This window comes from Terrapene carolina, unplaced genomic scaffold (assembly GCF_002925995.2).
Source record: "Terrapene carolina triunguis isolate 2854851 unplaced genomic scaffold, T_m_triunguis-2.0 Scaffold85, whole genome shotgun sequence".
In the NCBI taxonomy this organism is placed as follows: domain Eukaryota; kingdom Metazoa; phylum Chordata; order Testudines; family Emydidae; genus Terrapene; species Terrapene triunguis.
Genome location: NW_020664436.1, coordinates 27324292 through 27340393, shown reverse-complemented (window position 1 = coordinate 27340393; position 16102 = coordinate 27324292). Strand labels below are relative to the sequence as shown.

Below are 16102 nucleotides of genomic sequence, written 5' to 3'. Positions count from 1 at the left end.
TTGGGTTGATGGAAAAGCTCTGAAGTGGCTCCAATCCTTTCTTTTGGGGATGCTCAGTGAGCTCATCTGTGGAGTCCTCATCCTTTTTAGCATCTATATTACAGTGCTGGGCGGTGGAGGAAGTGTGTGAAAATTGAGAGCCACTGGTCTCAACTACTGAACCGTACTCAAATGATATCCAGCTCCTTCTCCTCTAGTGCAAGTAGCACTATCTACCAACTCTAAGCCCCTGGTTGAAGCTGAACCTGGGTGAGACAGAGGTAATGCTGGAGAGAAGAGGGGAAAACACTTTGATATGCAGAGCTAGCCCCTGCTCTTACTTGAGTATGGCCAATAACCCTCCTCTTGTCCCTCTTATCCGAGGTAAGTGGTGCTTTCAACCCAAGTTAGTTGGCACAGCTGAGCATAAGGGTTAGAGCCCAGTTTATGTTTTCACTTGGGCTGATAACCCGCCCACTTTTCAGTGAGGACACAGCCTAAATCAGTAGAATGTCAATAGTCCTCCAGTGCCTTTCCACAATTCCCCCCAGCATGGGTGCCCAGAAGGACAGACAAGCTCTCCCACAATCCACTGGGAAAGAATTAGAATGGCTTAGCTTACTGCAGCACTAAGAACGATGGGACATGCTTTCAGAAATCCTGGCGGCACACACGGGGAGTGCCGCACCAGTGAAGACACTAACTCAGGTAGTGCTTTGCAACATGGCTGCACACACCCAAGCAAGATAATCCGGTGCCGATCACAAGGCTAAGCTCTGCAGTGAAGACACGCTCTGAGAGAGCAGTCCTATGCAAAGTCTAGATGGTGATCATGTTATTCGACACTGTTATAATGCATATTCAAGAGATTGAATTAACATTGCACAGGGATCCTTAACTATGGCACTTCCTCACTTCTGAGGGCTTGACTTTGCAACCTTAATAACATTCTTTTATAGACAATTATATAAAAACACGCAAATTGCTTTGCATATATTAGAGATATGAAGATATAAATTTAAGAGCCCCTGAAAGAGTGAAGCCTACAGAAACAGCATGTATTTCTTTCTCAGCACAGCATTCTCTGCAGAATGCCTTGTCTATGCAAATCCCTTAAGGAGCAATGGATCACCCATCTCACCTTCCCCATTGACACAGTAGCTGCAAGTGCTCTTTCCGCATAACAAATTGAATTACTGACAAGAGGTTCTTCATTATAATGAATTTGTTTATTTCTACAAGGCTCATGGCTCCAGTTTCTGCAGTAAATATCGATTAACAAAACTTGTGTGATTTATAGGATGTGTACAGGCTACATAAATCAAGCACATGAATATGAGTCTAAGATTTAGTAGCCATTAGAATTATTGATTAGCTTAGACGTGTACAGAGCACAGGATGGGACTATGGAAATATGGGATGGAGCATGTCATGCGGTAGAGATCAGAATCTGGGCCGGGGTCTCAAACACGCAGCCCGCAGCTCCCCGCGCCCCCCCCTCGAGTTATTTCTTGCGGCCGCCAAGCTCCCCTTACCCGCCGCCCCTCCTCCCCTGTGCGACGCATCCCTGCTCCTCTGCCTACCTCCAGGTGCTTCCCGCCGCCAGCGCTTTCCAGGAAGGAGGGAGGAGGAGCGGGGAACCACACACTCAGGGGAGGAGGCGGAGAAGAGGCAAGAGTGGGGATTTGGGGAAGGAGTTGGAAGGTAGGGAGGGGGCGGGGTTAGGGTACGGACTTTGGGGAAGGGGTAGGAATGGGGGTGGGGAAGGGCGGGGCCTCATGCAAGAGGTGGAGTGGGGGCAGGGCCAGAGGCAGCGCGGGGGAGGGGTGTCAGTGATGCGGCCCTTGGGCCAATGTACTAGTCCTCATATGGCCCTCGTGGTCATTTGAGTTTGAGATCCCTGATCTGGGCTCTTCTGCATCTCTCCTGCACTACACAAAACATACAACAGAACAAAGTTAATCCACAAACACCATGCTCCTGTTAATTGTACCATCAGTGTAATTTTTAGTAGGACTTTTCTTATTCTTTGTGGTTTAAGGTGCAGGACTTGGAAAGATATTCACTAATAGAGAGTTCAGCTCTACCCAGAAATGCATGTGCATTGCCCTTCCATCACCGGCCCTCATTCATCAGAGTAAGCACATCTGTGGCAATGCATAAGCAGAACCAGCAATCCAGTACTGATCAAAGAAGAGTTACTCCTGGGGGAATTCTGAGCCACTGCACATGTGCAGAATTCATGTCTGACTTTTTTTCCTGCAGAAAATACATTCTGCGTGAGAAGTGCTGCAATTCTGCCTTTCACCCACCTGGGGACGCTGTGGCACCAGAACAGCCAGCAGCCGGCTGCGTTCCTCATAACACCCTGCCCGTGGAGCCAGGTTAGGACACGGTGGGGCACACTGGCTGCTGGGAGGTTACAGACTGGGAGCTAGTGGGGTGACAGCACTGAGCCAGTGGCTGAATGGAAGGGGTGCTGTAGGGCCACAAGAGGACGGGGTAGATGTGCCTGACTGAATGGGAGAGGCTTGGGGTCAGCCATGGTCTGCATGGGGAAGGCTCCCCAACAATCCCATCCTCCCCCCCCCCCCCACAAAAAAACTCTGTTCCATACTTCACACCCAATGACCCTCCATGTTCACTCCCAGGCTCAGAATTCCCCTCGGAGTACAGAGTGTCACACACTGCCTGATACACTAAGATGAAGCAGAGCAGAGAACACTCCTAGGTTTGGTGCTCCCTTTCTCTACTCATGTGTTTCAGTCAGAGAGAAATGAGTGAGTGTTTTGGCAGTGCAAAGTGGAGCAGTTAGAAAAAACAAAAAAAAAACAAAAACATCTTGATCTTCATAATAAGACAGAAGGAAAAGAGTTAGTGGCACTGCCCCTTGCCACTAGAAATGCAATAGTGAGGTGAGAATGGAATTCTTCCCATCTGAGCCACCATGACAAGGCAGAAGGAATGAAAAAGTGGCTCTTCTCCTTCCCAGAATCTTAGGGCATGTCTACATTACGTGCTGGATCAACAGGCAGCGATCGATCCAGCAGGGATCAATTTATCGTATCAACTCTAGACGCGATAAATCGACCGCCAAGCACTCTCCCGTCGACTTTGATACTCCACCGGAGTGAGAAGCGTAGGTGGAGTTGACAGGGGAGCATCAGCCATCGACTTACCACAGATCTACTTACCGCGGTGTCTTCAAAGTACGTCGACTTCAGCTACGTTATTCAAGTAGCTGAAGTTGCGTAACTTAGATCGATCCCCCCAGAGTGTAGACCAGGCTTTAGGGCTGGGAGATCCTTTCCAAGTGGTTCAGGGAAGTAAGGAATGGGATCTACTATTGGTATCACTCCAGGGCAAGTTCTCTGAGTACTTGTTACATTTTTCGAGCCTGCTGGGATTATTATACTGAGGTTTTTCGGAAGGGGAAATGTAACGTTTCTAATTATACCCTTGCGCCACAGCTGGTTAGGAACATTTTGCCAATGTAGTTTTGTTAATTTGTTTTTATAGAAAATGCAGTTTCTGGAAATTTTCAATTAACATGGGAAAATTTTGATTTTGCTGAAGTGTTTTGATGTTTAGTGAGGGAAAAAAACCTAGATGAAATATTTTGATTCACGTGCTGTCAACCTGAATTGAAACATTTATTTGTAAAACACCAAATCAAAACATTTCTAACGTTTTTCTAAACACTTTTCCCTAGTGAAGACACGGTCTTAAAGTAGTCCTAAAAGCAGCATCTACATTTCTCTGTAAATCTAACTCTGCTCCTGCTTCCCCGGCACTATTACCAATGGGAGTGCTAATGTAGACAAACATGTTTTTACCACCATGACATCTAGATCTGCTCAGAGCAGGATTAGAAGACATAGTGATAGTCTACAACTACATGGTTCTATCTATATGCATTTCTATTACTATATTGTCTAGACCTCAAAGCAGGTCTAGACAACACAGTGGTAAGAAGGTGTGAACATTAGCAGCCAGACGGCTCTAGTGCTCCCAAAATGTTACAGAAACAGCAGGAGAATTTCAGAAAGAAATGTAGACATGGCCAAAGAGCATCAGTCTGATTGCACTGAGTGGTGTACAAAATATTGGAGAGTTAGGTGGTTAATAAATAAACCCGTTAGACTTTTTACAAGAATCTTCTCCCTACAGAAGGTTTTTTTTAATAATTACATGCTAATTGGTGTAATCTGATACATTTGTAATATATGGAGATATACCTATCTCATAGAACTGGAAGGGACCCCGAAAGGTCATTGAGTCCAGCCCCCTGCCTTCACTAGCAGGACCAAGTACTGATTTTTTGCCCCAGATCCCCAAGTGCCCCCTCAAGGATTGAACTCACAACCCTGGGTTTAGCAGGCCAATGCTCAAACCACTGAGCTATCCCTCAAACAAAAATTGCTCTTCAAAAGCCATCCGAGGCAAGAATAGTTATGCTAATACCATCTCAAAAAATGGGATGAACTCCACCTGAAGGAAAATTCACCCCCCCCCCATTCAAATGCTACCCAATAGTTAATTTAATCACAATATCCAAATATTCAGAGTCTCCACCATTCTGGATACAGATTTGCTTTCTAAAGAAAGCTATTTCTGCAGTGCTTACTTTAAATTTAGTCAGTCAGTCTCAGTCAGTGCAGAGACTAATATCACGTCATCTATGTAAAATGTGTTGACTTTCAGATATCTTGTGTCCATTATTTCTGGAACACAGCTTGCTGTTTAGTACAATAGAAGAGCGAAAATTCCAGTCTGCCAAAACCCCAACAAAATTAACACAAACAGCAGTGCTTTTAAGATTAAATACAGCTTCAAGGGCCACACAAGGTACTGCTAGTAATCAAATTTAAAAGGAATAGGGAAATTTTAAAAGGAACCCAAACTACTCTACAGAAAACAATCCCTGGCTAAGATGAAGTTAAACCTTGCAGGGAAAGGAAAGAGGAAGCCAAGAATTTTAAACAAATATGAAAAACAATTTTTTTTCAAGGAAGAAGAATGACAAAATAAAATGCTAAAGAGCAACTCACACTTAGAAGAGGATTATTTGGATAGGCTGTGCCCCTCAATCTGTCCCTGTTAAAACTGCTGGCTGACCACCACCACAGAAAGAATTAAGGTACTGCAGCTAAACAATGCTAAGATAATCAAGGAGCAGTGTAGATAAAAAGGAATTTCTGCAGGAACAGAAGAATCGTAACCTTGGAGTAGATCAGGCATGCAAGTCATTTACATTATTCTGAATCAGTCTAACAGTGGGAATACTACTTTGTTGTGCACTGAACAGATATAAAGTTTACCACCAGTTCATATCCCTTATACCTGAGGTGCTAGTGGATCAAATTAGTAACAGTAAATTGAGAGCGGTATCCAATACATCTTTGTTTCTTAAGACGTTCAGAATGCTCCAAAAAGTCTGCTTACGGACTCTTTTTGTTGGGGATAATGTATGCATGCCAGGAATATATAGAAAATAAATAAAATAAAGAGACAGCATCCCTACCTTACCACCAAGCTTCCTATGGTATCTGAACAGACTCAAACTAATCAGAGGAACACACATGCAAAAAATGGCTGATCCTTTCACTTTTAAAAAAAGAAAAGATTTATTAATGAGTTTTTAAACTCAGCTTACCACTTTTATACAAGACTCATTTGCCACAAAATTCCCCAAACCAGGCTATCAAAAGGATGCAGACACTATTTTGCGATAATAGACCAGAAAGGCTACCACAAATTGAGTTCTATAAAACTCTTTTATATCTGCTTATGCATACATATCATGTATTTTCTGTTTCTTTCTGAATTTTTTGAGCAGCAATATTTGCAAGTTATTTGCTCTTTAGGAATCCGTTTGTTCTGGTTTGTTAGTCCTCACCTGAAGCCATAATGGCATTGTGACATTATGAATATTTCTATAGTAACCAATGGAGATGTCAGAAAATTATAACTTAAAGCAATACACTGCAAGGTGTGGATGAGTTGTCATGTTGTCATTCCAGATTTCTAGTAATAAAAACAGGACATTGAAAAACATTTTAGTTGGACAATATGAACTTTTCAGGAGCTAAGTGGCTCTTTATAATTCTATGTGATCAATGTTCAAAATACATATTTTGGTACAAGTCTTACATGCTAAAACATCCTCGTCCTTTTGAAAGGTATTTTGTAGAGGCCTTGCACCACCAGAGGCCACGGGAGGAGAGAAAAGCGCACAGGCGATTTAGCTGCATGGGGGTGAGGAACCCTGCAGAGAGGTAGTTACCTCTCATCATTAGGAGAGCCCAAAGGGAAAGGTTCAGAGAAGGAAGAGAATAGCATGGCTGAGGAGCAGGAGAAGTGGTTACCGATGCTGATGCAAACACTTCCTAAAAAGATAGTGGGGAAGTTTGGCTATCTGTGACATATGATACCCCAGAGGTGTACAAAGGGGGAGGAAAAAACAAAACAAAACACCACAAACCTCAGAAAGAAAAGTCACTTCACTACACAGACTCATGGCACTCACTTTCTCCACCCTCCTTCCTTTCCGAGAAAAGAAAGGGACACCACACCGATCTACTTTCCCCCAACAAAGGCAGTGGTTCTCTGGGGCTACCATAATTCCCCAGTCCTCTATTGGTAGGTACAAAACTGCTAGCAGATGCCACAAACCCTCCAAATGGCCCTCAATCATCTCCCTTTCAATGCCCCTCATTCCAGCACACCAACACTGCTTTCTTTAACAGCAACAACAAAACAACAAGATACTGACCACCAAAAACGCTAGCACAGAGTTAGGTTACCTAACACGGTCTTGTACCCTTCCAGAATGTGTAGAGTGGCTACACTTAAACCTCTGAAATACAGAGTTAAGATAATGCCTGCTACACTACGCTCCCATAGTACTACCTTAACTCTGCCCCTGAGGGGATGACAAAGGATACTTAATATAGATGAGTTTTCTGTGCCCATCACAACTCCACTTCATTACTCTTAATTAGAGAGCAACACCTCCCATTACCTCTCACTAGGCTAGGATTTCCAGTATTGATTCAGGGAGTACTTGCAGCTGGTTAGCATAGCACTTACTGTCACCTCCACTGGTCACAACATCCACTAGCCATGTCAAAAGGAACAAGCAACATAATAATGGGGTGAACTATTCTAATAATCCCCTGTACAGTTTCTGTGCCCAGTAGAATGCCTTATCTGCACTGGCATTCACATATTGCCATACATCCTCCCTATCTTCTGTTCTCCACCATTGATCCTAGGAATACTAGAAATGTTAGCACACACCACTCTGCACCACAAAGTTTACTGAGGTAAGAGGATGGCCCTGAGGCATTCCTTAAGGCAAGGATGAATGAGTTTTAACAATTTATGCACTCTAAAGAGTTTTCCCCATCGATCTTCACATCCTTGATAAGGGTACTGTCCTGGGATCTTTCATATACTCCCTGACATTGTTCAAAGGAGCCAGAGTTGAGATTGCCTGTGAAGAATTACCTTATCTCTGTATTTCCTGTCTTTCAGAGGTTTAAGTTTAGTACCCTTCGCACTCTGGAAGGGCACCAGGCAACCCTAGAAGCAACCTTAACTTTGCATTAGTTTTTTTGGCAGCGGAGTTTAATTGATCTACAGTTTTGTTGACTATACTCCGCTTACAACTGAAAGATATCAGTTAGCTTTTATTCGTCATAGAGAGTCCATATCCAAGATTATTTTAGTTGTAAATGTAAACCATTCATAAGAATTAATTATTGCAAAATGTGTGTGGATTAACACAAAAATATACCCCATGCTCATAAAGAAGCTTATATAGTGAAAACATGCAGACTGGCATCGATAGGCAAGAATCTCATCTTGTACTACTTGGAAATAAATCTTTTGGAAGTCTTGCCATTTTTGTGGCAATAAAGTTGTTTTAATTTCAGTCATGTACCAGAACAATTACATGTTCTGAAAGTCTAGAGACTAATAATTTTAACTAGAGGATAAATACCCCAAAATGCAGAGAATGATCTACTATGGAGGAACCAAAATGAGAATCTATGAATTATACTAATGTTAAGAACTTGATGAAAATAAATTTGTATAAGTGATGGGAAACTACTCGCAAAGTAGGCAGCACTGAAGATTTTTCAAGAGACTAAGAATAAAATTTCAACACTCACAAAGTGAGAACTCCTTCTCATCACAGGATTGATCACTGTCAGCATTGCTTGTCTGCAATCCACATTATTTCCACAGAAATTATAACCTTAAATCAGAGAGGCACAGTAGTACTCCAAGGTATCTTAGCAATGACAATGTGTCATTATTAATCTGTATTTGTGCAGTATAGCTTCTCAGAAGAAATACTTAATATACAATTATATACACAAACATATCTTAGATTCAATACCCTTGCATCTGATTTGTAGCCAGACACTCAACAAAAATGTTGAAGTATCATTTACTTTGAAATTCTACTTTGTTACAAACTCTCACCTGATCGACTTCCAACCCCCAATATTCCTTTACTGCTTATGATTTCTTTAAGAAAACTATTATGTACTAACTGCCCCTTCTAAAATTCCCAAGCTCTTTTTTGTTGACCGCACACTCTCTCTAAAGTATTTTCAGGGAGAAAAGCAACGGAGTGCATGGGCTAAGAACACTGAAGTAGCTTGGACTCCTGTCTTATATTATACAGTACTAAACAATCATAGGCTCCCAAACAGGGGGAAAGGAAAGGAGTGTCTGTATTTTATGTTTTTTAGTAGGTGACAGGTGTAATAGTAACAAACCCTAAGTTTACCACCAATCAATAAATGATCCAAACCCTTACTTCAGCTGGGCTTTGTTTCAATCAGAGGTGATGCTCTTTTTGTAGAAACAGACCAAAACCGCTGGAGGAATTGGCATAGAAGTGTTCCCACCACTAGAGAAGGATCAACATCTAATTCTCTTAGACCTTGCCTTCACTAGCAAACTTCATAGCTGGAATTCACCAGATTTTACTCCATAAAGCAAGCCTATGAAAGACAACAACTCACCAAAGTGAAATTCCCAGAAGAATGATTTCAAAAACTCTAAATGAGGATAATGGAAAACATCACTAAATATCTTAATCCTGGCGTTTAAGACAAGATGGAGTATTGCACTTACACAAACAATGAGAACAGTAATGAACTACCCCATTCCCATGACAAAGTAGTCTACATCTAAGTATATTCAAGTGAGTCAAGATTCATGTTTGGGATAGGGTGGGGAAGAAGGGGACTTGTTGGAACGAGCTTTGGAAACGCCAACCCCCATTATGTTAATAACATAGTAGCCTGAATTTAGAACCAAAAAGCAGACCAGGATGGATGAACTGGCTTTGATCAGTGGTGCTCATTTCTGTATTTAAGCACCTGTTGCAGTAGGAGAATTCTGTTGCTAAAAGACTCTGGAAACTAGGAATACCTTAAACATTTAACTAAATAGTGTGGATAAATCTGCCACAACGGGGCTTAGTAAATTTCATCCCCAATAATAGCGTAACAGTGCTTAGTCTACACAAGCCTATTGCATAAAAACAGCGGCTTTGGAAACTTCATTTTAGATAGAACAGTAGGTCTGCGATCGATCTCAGTACACCTCAGTACTTACCGCAGGAGCCAATAGCCAACCGATCCCCCCTTATTTTTAGGAAGAGGAGGGTTGGATTTTGCCAAGCACAGGAGGAACCTGAGCTCCTTCTCTCGGACGCAGCATCCAATGCTCTGCCTCAGCGCAACGCCTCGGTCCCACCCTGCGGCCAGGTACCCTTCACCACCCCCGAGAGCAGGGAGAGGGATGGAAACGCGGATATATTCACTGGCTTCCCACAGACACGCCCCAGCGGGTGCAGGACGGGGGCATACGCGGCACGGGCTGCTGCTGCTGCTTGCCCGGGCTGCACAGTGAGGGGCCAGGCAGCCCCAGGCGCTACCCCTCAGACCCGGCTAGCGGCTGTAAACACGCCGCGGGAGCCGCTTTGTTGCCTTCTCAAGGCAGCGCACGTGGAGAGGCGGCGCCCGCAGCGCGTGCTGCCCTGGGGAGAACGCTGCAGCCGCGCCCACCCCGGCCGCTACCCTAGGATTGGCCAGCGCGGGTGGGGAGTGGGCGGTGCCCGCTCCCGGTTGGCGGCAGGGTGTGTCACTCCGGTGCTGCTTGTCGCGGAACGCCGGGCGGTGCAGGCGAGTTGGGGGGTTAGCGGCGCTGAGAGTGAGTGCGGGCAGCTGCAGGGGTTCCTGTCCCGCTGCGCTCGCTGAGGCGGGGCCCCGGGGAACGCTGCACGTGCAAAGTGTGGGCACGCTGTAGCCCCCGGCTCACCTGGGCCGTGCACAGCACCCCCGCATCCCTCGCAGCAGCCCTTCTTCACAGTCTCTGCCCCAGCAGCCCCGTGCCTCCGTCCTCCTGCCAAGCCCTTAGCAGAGTATCCTCCGCCCTGCCCCGGGTTAACCCCCTCCCCCCGCTTAGCACCTCCTGGCAGCCCATTAAACCTGGCTCCCCTTCCCAACCTCAGCAGCTCCCTCTTTCTTCAGGGTGTGAGGCATTAGGATGACCAGACATACTGATGTTCTTGGGACTGCCTGATATTAGGGGATTTGTCTTGCATATGCAACTATGCCCCCGGGGGGGGGGGGGCAGGCGGAAGTGTCCTGGTTTTTCACACTTGCTCTCTGGTCACGTTATGTGGCACACACAGTCAGATGGACTATCTATGGGATAGGGTTGACTTTCAGCACTGAGTGCAAACTGGAATGGGGGTACGGATGGAGGTGGTGTAGAGAAGGCCCAGTGACAATAGAGGAGTGAGTCTCCTGAAAGGGATGTGGGCCAAAGATAAGACACAGTTGGTGGGGGATGGGGAATATTTGTCTAACTTCTAGATTTTGGAGAATTTCTCAAGATTGTCTCAAAAATCTCCAGCATTTTAGCAGTGGGTGGAAAGGATGCAAAGCTCAAAGAAGAACATACTGGATTCAAACCTGAGAAATCCTGTGTAGATCAGGTATTCACACTAAGGACCATCATAATGTATAGAATAGCAAGCATGGGCAGCAGGTGGCATAGGCTGGGGGAGGCTGTGCCTCCCCAAACAGCCAGGCTTGGCCCCACCCCCTGCTTACCACTGCTCCCTGCGTGTGGCTCCAGTCCTCCAGCGCTCTGGCTGGGGCTGGGACTGCGTGCCTCCCGGCCCTGTGGGGGCTGGAATCGTGGGCTGCCCGCCCTCCCAGCGCTGCGGGGCCTGGGGCTGTGGGCTGCCTGCCCTCCCGGCGCTCTGGGGGGCTGTGGCTCCCCCACGCTCCAGAGCTAGGGCTGTACGTGAGGTGGTTGTGGCCGCATGCTGCCCGCCCTCCCGGCGCTCTGGGCTGAGGAGGCTGGGGCCGCGCGCTGCCTGCCCTCCTAGCGCTCCTTTGGGCCTGGGGGGTTAGCCTGGGGCTGGACTGGGCCATTGGCCGCAGCTGGGGGGTGGGGGGGCTCTGGGCTCCAGTAGGGAGGGCGGAAGGGGCAGTGCTAGGGGCTAGTCTCCCCCAGCCAGCAGTTCACGCGCTGCCCATGATGGCAAGCTCCTCTCATCGTCAAGTACACTGATTTTCAAAATGGATTCGAGAGCCTGTACAGACATACATAGTGGAATATTCTTCAGTCCTACAGAATCTCAGGTAAAGTTGTTAACATCATTAAAGCCATGACAGAGATGTGAATGAAACACTCTGTCAGGGAAACAACCAGAGTGGTTCTATGTGAACACTGGCATGAAACAAGGCTGCATTTTATCTCCAGTGTTGTTTGGCATTGCCATAGACTGGATAATAAAAAAAGTGTATTAGCAACACAAATACTGGTGTAGCAAGGGTAAGTGGCAAATGCTTAGAAGACCTAAACTTTGCTGATGATATTGTGCTACTGAGTAACACCCCAAAAAATCGCAAAGACAGACAACCTGGTGAAAACAGCAGGCCAAGCAGGACTCAGAATTAGTTATGCTAAAACATACATCCATGAAACCCAGACATAAAGCAGTAACATAACTTTAAAGGCAAAAATATCAAGAAAATAGAACAGTTCATCTACCTGGGCAGCACCATATTGACCAATGGACACCTCAAGAAGGAGGAGACATCAAGAACAGGAAAAGCATCCACAGCATTTACTAAACAATATACGGAAATCAAAGATATATGGCACCAGCACAAAACTGAGAATTTTCAATTCAAATGTAATCTTGGTGCTAATATACTGCTGTGAGGGAAGGAAATCTACCAAAAAGTTAGAAAACTATACAGCTTCAGAAATAAATGCCTATGAAAGATTCTGGGCATTGGTTGAAAAGACTTAGTCACCAGTGAAGAGATCTGAGAAATCACCAACCAACAGCTCATTTCCACCGGAATCAGAAGGAAGCACTAGACATATTTGGGGCATGTACTTTGGATGCCAGCACACAGACTCCCACATGAAGCTGTCTAGTGGCAATCAACTGGGGTGAGGAAATGAGGGTGTCCAATAGAAACCTTAAGATTCCGTAGCAAGGAGGGTAGAACAACAGCTGATCTCAACACCATAGAGCAGATGGAAGCAGCAGCAAATGACAGAGAGGAATGGAAGAGACCAGTTTCCATCTTGTGTGCCAATATTGGCATGGGAAGGATGTAATAAAATAAATAAATAGAGGGGGCAGGAACAATGAAGGAGGAGGTGTGTGCGCGTCCAGGTTTTAACTACGGGTTCCAAAATGCTGTTGAATACAGCTTGTCTTTGGTCTTGTCTGCACCAGGGATGCTGGAACAATTTGTATAGTGGAGGTGCTGAGAGCCATTGAACCAAACTGTAAACCCTGGATAAAATGGAATCTACTTCAAATCAGGGGGTGCGGTAGCACCGCCAGCATGCCTAGTTCCAGCACCTATGGTCTGCGCTGGGGATTTTCCCCAATTCCAGCCAAAATTACAGCTTTTCTTATTTATACTTGCGGTATACACCATCACAGCTACACTACTGGCTGGAATCAAGGTAAATCCCAACGTGGACAAGGCCTTTCTGTACTTTTGCAGCTAAACCATATACTGCAGCAGGTCAGCTATACCCATGGCCAACAAGGGGTTATTTTTCTACTGCAGACCAAAGTTATCACTCCAGATTTTCAGTTTACAAGTAAAAGATTTTTTTTTTTTTAAACTATCAGCCTAGCAAACTAAGCCTGACCTCTGAGAGTCATTTTGGGTTTTCTTTCTTTATTGCTAGTACAAAAGTTTATGAGATGATACGTAACAAAGAACAGAATCTAAGGGCTGGTCTACACTGTGGGGGGGGAAATCGATCTAAGATATGCAACTTCAGCTACGAGAATAGCGTAGCTGAAGTCGACGTATCTTAGAACAATTTACCTTGCGTCCTCACGGTGCGGGATCGACGGCCGCGGCTCCCCCGTCGACTCCGCTTCTGCCTCTCGCTCTGGTGGAGTTCCGGAGTCGACGGGGAGCGCGTTCGGGATCGATTTATCGCGTCTAGACAAGATGCGATAAATCGATCCCCGATAGATCGATTACTACCCGCCGATCCGGGTAGTACCCTTCACCGATCCGGCGGGTAGTGAAGACGTACCCTAAGTCACTCTCCTGTAGCAAGGTTGGTCCTGCAATAGTGATAGGGATAAAAAATACTTTAGTCTGCAAAATAAGTAGATATTATTTATACAGTGCCAAATATGTGTGGCCCTTTATTGACACTAGAAGACGTGGTCGCTGCCATGAAGATCTTACAACTTGTGAATCAGATTATCCACAAAACAGTATGTTGAAAAAGGAGGCTATTTTTAGAGCCATTTTATAGTTCCCCCTCCCTCTTTTTTGTATATTTTGCTGTGGTTTGCATTTTAATTTGGTAATAATTACAATATACTATTTACATTATTTCAAATTTTGATATTTGGTGTGACTTCCTCTCTCTCTGCCTTGGAATTTCACAAGTAAATCACTGGTTAAATCATACCAGATACCCATATACCTTGAAAAAGGAGTGTAGTTTAGTGGGTTGATCACAGAATGGAGTAGGCAGAGCCTCCAGAATTCTAACCTCTGGTTCTGATACAGACTCTCTTTGGGCAAATTACTTAAACTTTGTTCCTCTGAGAAATTGGGGCTGACGGTACCTCTGAGGGGTGTTGTAAGGCATAATTACTTAATATATGTACAGTGTTTTATAAGTGCTAAGCATTAGATCTGGAGAAGGTCAGCCCCTCTGTTCAGGAAGGTAGGCTGACACCTTCCTTGATGGAAACACAGATCTCTGTTCAAAAAAGACATCTTTTGACATGCATGGCCTCCCTAAGTATCAACTGGTCTGGGATGTCCCCTTTTCTGGGAAGAGTGGCCAAGTAGGTTGTGGTGAGACAATTCTGCAGTCCTCAAATTTCCTTGACTCTAGCCAATCTTGTTTCATGCCCAGATATGATTTGGAAACTTCACAGCTTGCATTAACTGATAACCTGCTCTTGGTGGTGAATGGAAGTTAGGTGCCCCCTGCTGATTCTTTTAGGTTTATCAGTTTTCATTGATCTTGTTAATCACATGACTTTGATAACATGTTTGCAGTCCTTAGAAGAGGTTTGTGGAGCTGCCTTGATGTGCTGGTTCAGACCGTTTTGTCTAAAATATCCCAAAGGGGGGTGATGGGTGTTTCAGGTGTCCGGAGAGCTTTCTCGTGCACAGTACTGCAGCATTCCATCTTGTTACCCCTTCTGTTCAACACATCTATGAGGCTGTTAGGAGAGTCACTGAAGAAGTATGAGCCATGGTATCCTCAGTATGTAGATGATACCCAGCTTTATGTCCCCATCTTGTCCAATCTAGCTGGTGCAGTAGAGTACCTTATCTGGTGCCTGAATAAGACCGGGTTCTGGCTGAAATCTAGGCATCAGCCAGAGGAAAACTGAAATAATATTCATAAGTCAGCGGAAAGAACCGGAAGAATTGGAAGTGACTATATCAGCCCCTTTATATATATATATGCCTGCCTCTTAATACTCAGATTTGTAACCTAGGGGTTTTGGTAGAGCCATATGCTCCTAGATGCTCATGTAGCAGTTGTTGCTAAGGCCATTTTTCATTATCTGTACTTAGCAAGAAAGGTGCAACCATTTCTTTTGAGTGTGGACTTCATGACCATTTTCTGTGTCTTTGTCACCTTGAATATTAGCATATTGCAATGCACTATACAACCAGGCCATTTGGGGAAATTTTGGCTGGGGCAGAATGCAGCAGTCTATTTGTGTTCCAACATCTTAATTGATTACTACTAGTTTTCAAGTAAAACGTATGGCATTGTTTTTGATTTATAATGTCATAAATGATTTGCGCTCTGGCTACCTGAGAGACCACCTTATTTCTTACATAATCCTGCAGCTGGAGACTCTTTGGCATAAAAGAGAAGGGGGCTGCTGGCAGAGTGTTCTCAACTCTAAAACTGCTTTATAATTAATCATGATTATTAAAATAACATCAGGAGGACCCAAGTGAGTTTGAGGCCCCATTGTGCTAGGCATTATACAAATGTAATGAGAGACAGTACCTGCCCTGAAGAGCTTACAATCTAAATTGACAAGCCAGACAAAATGAGGGAGAAAGGAAATATTATCTCCATTTTATAGATGGAAAACTGAGTTGTAGACAGATTAAGTGATTTACCCAAGTTCACACATGAAATCTGTGGAAAGAGTCATGGATCTCTTGAGTCCCAGTTCAGTGCCTTAATCACAAGGCCACCCTTTGTCCTTGTTACATGGCAGCTAGTTTAGACATCTGAAATATAAGCAAACAGTTCAGTATAGTTCCAGCACTATTACATACTTGATTCCTTGGAAATACATATTACATCCGTTTACAAGATTACAGACCGGCATTCTATGGCACTGTGTACTTTTGTAAAATGAAAACAAGCATTGTGGTGGCATATACAGTGACTCATGTGCATTGTGACCAATATCTTATTGTCATTAGAAATATAATGGTAATGGTTCTGGGTTACAGCACTTATGTCTTCCATTATACAGAAACTTTGTTTCAATCCTGGAAAAAACAACAATACCTTGAGAAATATCAAA

General features: G+C 44.5%; 1 protein-coding gene across 1 annotated transcript in view; it reads right to left on the bottom strand.

Moving 5' to 3' along the window:
* FRMD1 (FERM domain containing 1) overlaps positions 1 to 9729 on the bottom strand; it is a 65651-nt gene extending 55922 nt beyond the window's left edge. The window contains exon 1 of the mRNA XM_026649718.1: positions 9622 to 9729. The gene's annotated coding sequence lies outside the window, so the exon portion shown is untranslated. The remainder of the gene's footprint in view (positions 1 to 9621) is intronic.
* Between the last annotated feature and the right edge of the window lie 6373 nt (positions 9730 to 16102).